The sequence below is a fragment of the Trichechus manatus genome, unplaced genomic scaffold (genome assembly GCF_000243295.1).
Source record: "Trichechus manatus latirostris isolate Lorelei unplaced genomic scaffold, TriManLat1.0 scaffold00308, whole genome shotgun sequence".
Taxonomy (NCBI): Eukaryota; Metazoa; Chordata; class Mammalia; order Sirenia; family Trichechidae; genus Trichechus; species Trichechus manatus.
The window spans coordinates 369,971-377,385 of NW_004444244.1; the positions used below are offsets into that span (position 1 = coordinate 369,971).

The 7,415-nt window shown below is 37.1% G+C and overlaps 1 pseudogene; it reads right to left on the reverse strand.

The window, feature by feature from the left end:
• Positions 1-5,782: 5,782 nt before the first annotated feature.
• The window catches only part of LOC101358204 (E3 ubiquitin-protein ligase RNF138 pseudogene), a 29,513-nt pseudogene continuing 27,880 nt past the window's right edge, over positions 5,783-7,415 (reverse strand).

Consider the following 7,415-nt stretch of genomic DNA (forward strand, 5'->3'; position numbering starts at 1 on the left):
ATTTGTCCTTTTGTGACTGACTTATTTCGCTCAGCATAATGTGTTCAGGGTTTATTCATGTTGTGGCATGCATTAGAACTTCATTTCTCTTTACGGCTGTATAATATTCCATTGTATGTATAAATCACATTTTTATCCATCTGTTGATGCACACTTTAGTTGTTTCCACCTTTTGGCTTTTGTGAAAAGTGCTGCAGTGAACATTGGTGTACTGGTTTCTGTTTTCATTATTTCACTTCTTCTGGGTATATACCTAGGACTGGGATTGCTGGATCAAATAATTCTATGTTCAGCTTTTTTGAGGAACTGCCAAACTATTTTCCACCATGGCTACACCATTTAACATTCCCACCAGCAATGGATGAGGCTTCCAGTTTCTCCACAACCTTGCCAACACTTGTTTTCTGTTCATTTTATCATTGCCATTTCAATAGGGGTGAGACGGTGTATCATTGTAGTTATGATTTGCATCTCTGTAATGGCTAATGACATTGAGCATCTTTTCATGTGCTCGTTGGCCATTTGAATATCCTCTGGTGAGATGTATGTTCAAGTGACTTGCCTGTTTTTTGATTGGGTTGTTTGTCTTTTGGTTGTTAAGTTGTAGAAGTTTTTAAAAAATATATGTATTTTGGATATTATATCCTTATCAGATATCTGGTTCCCAAAATTTTTCTCCCAACCTGTAAATTGTTTTTTTACTTTTTTGATAAAGTCCTTTGATAAGCAAAAGTATTTAATTTTTCTGAGGTCCCATTTATCTATTTTATCTCTTGTTCTTTGTACTTTTGTTGGCATATCTGAAAATATACAGAGAGCTTTTAAAACTCAACAATAAGAAAAACAGTCCAATTTAAAAGTGGGCAAAAGATCTGAGCAGAAGACATAAGCATATGAGCAAAAAAGTGGGCAAATAAGCCTATGAAAAGATGCTCACCATCATATGTCATTAGGGAATTACACATTGAAGCAACAATGAGATACTACTACACACCTAGTAGAATGGCTAAAATCCAAGGTACTGACGAGCAAATGCCGGTGAGGATGTGGAGCAGCAGTCACTCTCATTCATTGCTGGTGGGGTTGCAAATATGATACAGACTCTTTGGAAGAAAGTTGGACAGTTTCTTACAAAGGTAAACAGTCTTATTATATGATCCAGCAATTGCTCCCTAGAGTTGTAAGCATGTCCATACAAAAACCTGTAAAGGAATGTTTATAGCTACTCCATTCATAATTGCCATAAATCGGAAGCAACCAAGATGTCCTTGAATTGGTGAATGAATAAACAAACTGGTGTATTCATATAATGAAATATTTTTAAGCAATAAAAAGAAATGAACTATCAAGTCATGAAAAAACATGGAGGAACTTTAAATACATATTGCTAAATTGAAGGCAATCTGAAAAGGCTACATACTGTGATTCCAACTATATGACAATCTGGAAAAGGCACGGCTATAGAGACAGTAAAAACATCAGTGGTTGCCAGAGGTTTGGGGGTGAGGGCAGAAGGGGGAAGATGGAATAGGCGGAGCATAGAGCATTTTAAGGGCAGCAAAACTATTCTGTATGGTACTGTAATAGCAAACATATGAAATCATGCATTTGTTAAAACCAATAGGACTGTAGAACATGAAGCGTGAACCCTAATGTAAAAATGAAATTATTGAATAATAATGTATCAATATTGGTTCATCAGTTGTAACAAATGAACCACACCAATGCAAGATGTTAATAATAGGAGAAAATGGTAAAGGAAAGAGTTCTCTGTACTTTCTGCTCAGTTTTTCTGTAAAGCTAAAACTAAAAAATAAGGTCTTGTAATTAAAAAAAAAAGTAGTTGACTATTTAAAACAAGTGTAAGCCAACTACAGCCTGCTTGGCCAGTGTGGCTTGTGGTTGTCTTCTGTACGGCCCGTGAGCTAAGAATGGTTTTTACAGTTTTAAAGGCTTGTAAAAAAAAAAAAAGAATATGTAACAGAAACCACATTTGGCCCACAAAGCTTAAAGTATTTACTATCTGACTTTTTATAGGAAATGTTTGCAAAATCCCTTGTTTAAAGTAGAAGTAACAATGTATATGGGATTTATGGAACCCTGGTGGCGTAGTGGTTAAGAGCTCGGCTGCTAACCAAAAGGTCGTCATTCAAATCCACTAGCTGCTCCTTGGAAACCCTATGTGGCAGTTCTACTCTGTCCTGTAGGATCGCTATGAGTTGGAATTGTCTTGATGGCAACGGGTTTGGGTTTTGGTTATGGGACTTACGGGGCCCTGGTGGTGCAGTGGTTAAGAGTTTGGCTGCTAACAAAAAGGTCAGCAGTTGGAATCTACCAGTCTCTCCTTGGAGACCCTATGGGGCAGTTCTGCTCTGTCCTGTAGGGTCACTATGAGTTGGAATCAACTTTATGGCAACGGGTATGGGATTTATGATGTCTATAAGGAAAATATTTGACTACAAAATTATTAATAGGTCAAGCCTAATTTAAAGAAAACAACCGTCACCAGTAGCATTTATTGTATTTTACACAAAATAAAAAATGGTACTGGATTTTTGCAGTTAGCCTTCTCACTTATATATGGGGACTCGCTTAATGGTGAGTATAGTAGGCAGCCTCAGTGATGGCCCCCAATGATCCCCACCTCCTGGTGTTCATGTCTGTTATGGATTGAATTGTGTCCCCCCCAAGATATGTGTTGGAATCCTAATCCCTATACCTGTGAATGTAATCCTGTTTGGGAATAGGGATTTCACTGTTAATAAGGCCATATCAGTGTGGGGTATGTCACAAACCTAATCATTTGTGAGTTGTAAGGAGTAGCAATGACACAGACAAGGAAGCACAAATGGGAAAATAGATGGCCTCATGAAGATCACCAAGAAACTGAGAACTCAGAGGCAACAAGCTGAAACAATCTTTCCCGAGATCCAGCAGAGAGAGTCTTCCCCTATAGCCGGTGCCCTGAATTCAGACGCTAGCCCATGAAACTGTGAGAAAATAAATTTCTGTTCTTATAAAGCCACCCACTTGTGGTATTTGTGTTACAGCATCTCTAGAAAACTCAGACAATGCCGTTGTGTAATTCCCTCTCCATTGTGGGCTGCACTTAGTGACTCCTTCGAATGAATAGGGTACAGTGGAAGTGATGGGGTGTCACTCACAAGATTAGGTTACAAAACAACTGTGGGTTTTCTCCCCTCCTTTTCTCTCTCTCTGATCACTCTCACAGCGGGACGCAATGTGCCATGTTGTGACCAGCCCTATGGAGAGGGCACATGTTACAGTGAGGGCTGAGGCCCTTAGTCCGATAGCCTGCAAGGAATTTGAAGGCTGCCAGCAACCACACGAGTGACGAGTGAGCTTAGAAACATGCTTTAACTCCGGTACAGTTTTGAGATGATTGCAGCTCCTACACCCACAGGAGAGACAGAGGCACCCAGTTAAACTGCCTGTATTTCTGACCCACAGAAACTGTAAGGTAATAAACGATTGTTGTTTTAAGCTGTTACGTTTTGGGATAATTTGTTACACGACAATAGATAACTAATACACTGAGCCATTTCTGGGACAAGTGTCCCCTCCTCTGTTTCCTGAAGAGTGTGTAAGGTTGATGGTGTTTCTTTGTTTAATGTTCAGTGATTTCACTGGCGAAACCATGTGAACTGGAATATTCTTTGTGAAAATGTGTTTGGTAAAGAGTATAATTTCAGTAGTAGATATAGGGCTATCCTTCAATTTTGGTAAGTTTTCTTTCTCAAGAAATTTGTCTATCTCCTCTAGTTGAGGATTTTATTGGCATAAAGTTACCATAATCTGTTTTTATTCTTTTATTGTCTAAAACCTGTGCTAATATTCCTTCTTTCTTTCCTAATATCAAAATTTGTGAGTTCTCACTCTTCTTTTCCTAATAAATTTTGTTGGAGGTTTATCAATTTTATTAATCTTTTCAATGAGCCATCTTTGGGTTTTGTTAATTTTCTCTATTTGTTTTCCCTTGCATGATTTCTACTGTTACCTTTATTATTTTGTTTGTTCTACTTTCTTTGGAAGGAGCCCTCGTGGTGCAATGGTTAAGCCCTCGGCTGCTAACCGAAAGGTTAGCAGTTTGAACCTACCCAGCACTCTGGTGATCTGCTACTGTAAAAATCACAGCCAAGAAAACCCAGTGGGGCAGTTCTACTCTGTCACATGGGGTCACCATGAGTCAGAATCGAGTCAATGGCATCCAACAACAACACTTTCTTTTTTTTTTTTCCCAAAATTAACATTTTTATTAAATCAAGTTAAAAAATGTTCACTTTAGAAAAGTCAACAAGGGTTTTAACAAAACCAAAATATATCTTTTTATACAATATATGTATATATTGGCAGCAAACTACTTTTGAGATTTTATGTTCTTTCAGTTATTTTAAGGAAAGCATATACAGTGTATATTAGTATGGAATGTCAGCTAATCCACTTTTCATCCTTTATTCTGTGATTTGGGGCTTCTAGTACAAGATACTTTATGATTCTCATTAATGAATATTAAGAACAAACCGAGTTTTGACTAAAAAGTAATGAAACAGAGTGGCTGGTAGAATCTGTTTTACTACTTCCTAGTCAAACATTATCTTTGAGAATAACAAATGAGCACCAAATAAACAAGTGTGTGTGTGTGCGTGTGTGTGTGTGTGTGTGTGTGTATAAACTCAATTTTTAAGGTGTAACAGCAGCCAACTAGACCACTTAGCATTTGACTTATTTTCTTAAATTTGGTGATACACAAAATTTTAATCAAATCAGATAAACACTTCAATCCTATTTTGTCCATTTCTTAAATCCTTAATAGAAACTGTATGTAATCTTATAAACTGTATATATATATAATGTGCAGCTCTTTAGCTTCGAATTTCCAAACAGAAACGAAGCCAAACCTCTCATTTAGATAAATATTCAGAATATAATATCACCAACTGAAAATTTCTAATAAGTTTTATCTTAGCTAATCAGAAATACTGGCTATTGAAAAATTCTGAGGCCAAAGAGATGTTATCCAGCTTACTTCACTTTGAGTTTACAAATTAGGCAGCCAAAAAAACAAGGTTGAAACTACCAACTGCTCACCAAGGAAATAAAATTTTCTCTTGATATTTCCTTCTAATACCGAAAAGAAAATACCTTTACAATGATTTTTCGCTTTTTAAAGAGTTAGATTATTAAAGAAATCTCACTAGCCTTCAAAAATACTAGAAGTTATATAAATACAATTTTCTTAAAGATGAATTCTTCAGCTAGAATCTGTATAAAAAAAGCTTACTTTGGATTGTTCCATTTAGTACTTCAAGTTTCCACTCTGCAACTCTGATAAACTGGCTCAGATTTGTTAGGTTTTTATCAATCACATCTTTAGAATTTGCAACTGTGCGTTACCTGTGTACAATAAAGTAAATGCAAGAAACTGCACCAAATTTCAAAAGCAACATAATGAAAAATTCAATATGAAACATAAAAAAATAAGGTACAACAGGGATTCCCTTTTCACCGTTACGTTAGTAAAATATAATCCTCTTTATGCTTTAAAATAGGCTAATGTCATGACTTTCATTTTTTAATTTATCAAGAGGATGAAGTTGTTAGATGTCCCATCTTTATTTTTTAATTAAAAAAACTAAAACAATAGACCGAATTACTTTTATTAATATATGCATCAAGTTATTGATTGAAATGGTGACTTCATGTAGTTTTCCCCTTAAAAATGGCTCTTGCAGGTACAAAGATGCAGAGACCTTTACAACCTTCAGATGTTTATTTGAAAAGATTCCTCAACAGCAGTTTGATATTGGGTTTCCTCGTCTAGCTGAAGATTCACAAATTCTCCATAATCAAACTGATGTCTTTGATTTAGATGACTAACAAAATTTCTAGTCATTTGGCTAGGATCTCCCCAAGGAAGAGACACACAAATAGGACACGTCACAGAACTATTTGAAATAGGTGATTACTGTTACAGTGATCCCGTAAATGCTGTCTGGTAAAATTTGATTCTTGACACAGTGGACACTTAAAGGTGGGATGCCCAGAAGAAGTTGTATTCTCTTGGTAAGTTTCTGTGTTATCAGATGTGGATGTTTCACTCCTATTACTGTTCCCTACCAAATCTGGAGAGATCTGAAAGTTTGGAATGATAGAAGAAACACCATATTCATCCTGATACTTCTTGCAAGATTTGTAATGATGTCTCTCATGTGATAGAATTTAATCTGTTTTGCACAGCATCTGCAGCTACCAGAAAACTTCCTCATGATATTTTCAAGGTCTAAAGCCTGTTCAGGGCATGCTCTCTCTCTTCTAGTCACATTTCCACGACAGAGGGGACAATGTATTCCACCTTCTCTCAATGCAGTCAGGAAACATTTTCCACAGAAAACGTGCTGACAGGCCGCGGTCCGCACAGGCGTTTTGAGCACCTCCTGACAGCGGCGGCAGTAGGAATCATCTTCGGTGTAGGACGTGGCCGCGGAGAGCTCCTCGGCCAAGGCGGGGGATGAGGGATCAAGGCGATGGCAGCAGTGGTGGACGTGGTGGTGGCGGGCCCAGGGCCAATTCCCTGGCTCTTCAGCAAGGCGGCGGCTCCTTCTCCCGCCCCGCGTCTCTGCCTGCAGCCTCCCTTTGCTCTGCCACCCACAACAACACTTTTCTTTGGATTCACATTGCTTTTTCCTCCCCTGGCTTCTTAATGTGGAAATTTAGGTCATTAATTCTTAAGCCTTTCTTCCCTTCTAATGTAAATATTTAGTGCTACGAATAGGCCTTCAGACACTGTTTTAGCTGCAATCTACAAATTTTGTTGTTTTATTTTTATCATTAAATTAGAAGTATTTCCTAATTATCTCATGAACTCTTCTTTGGTTTAGTTATTATATAGTATATTGTTTAATTTCCATATACTTATGGTATTTCTCGATATATTAATGTCATTGATACCCAGTTTAGTTAGGTTGTGGTCTGAGAACCTATTCTGTAAAATTGGAACATTTTGAAATTTATTACTACTTAATTTATTTGTTTTTTGTACTTCAGGTGAAGGCTTACAGAACAAATAGTTTCTCAAGAAACAGTAGTACACATATTATTTTATGACATTGGTTAATAACCCCACAACATACCAACACTCTCCCTTCTCGACCTTTTTTTTTTGGTGAAAATATACATAGCCAAAGATACACTGTTTCAAAACTTTCTACATGCACAGTTCATTGACATCGACGATGCTCTTCCAATTGAGCTGCTATTCTCACTTAAGATGAAGACTTACAGAACAAAATAGTTTCTCATTTAACAGTACACATGTTGCCCTATGACAATGGTTAACAACCTCACAACACATCAACACTATCCTTACTCAACCTTGGGTTCCCTATCACCAGCTT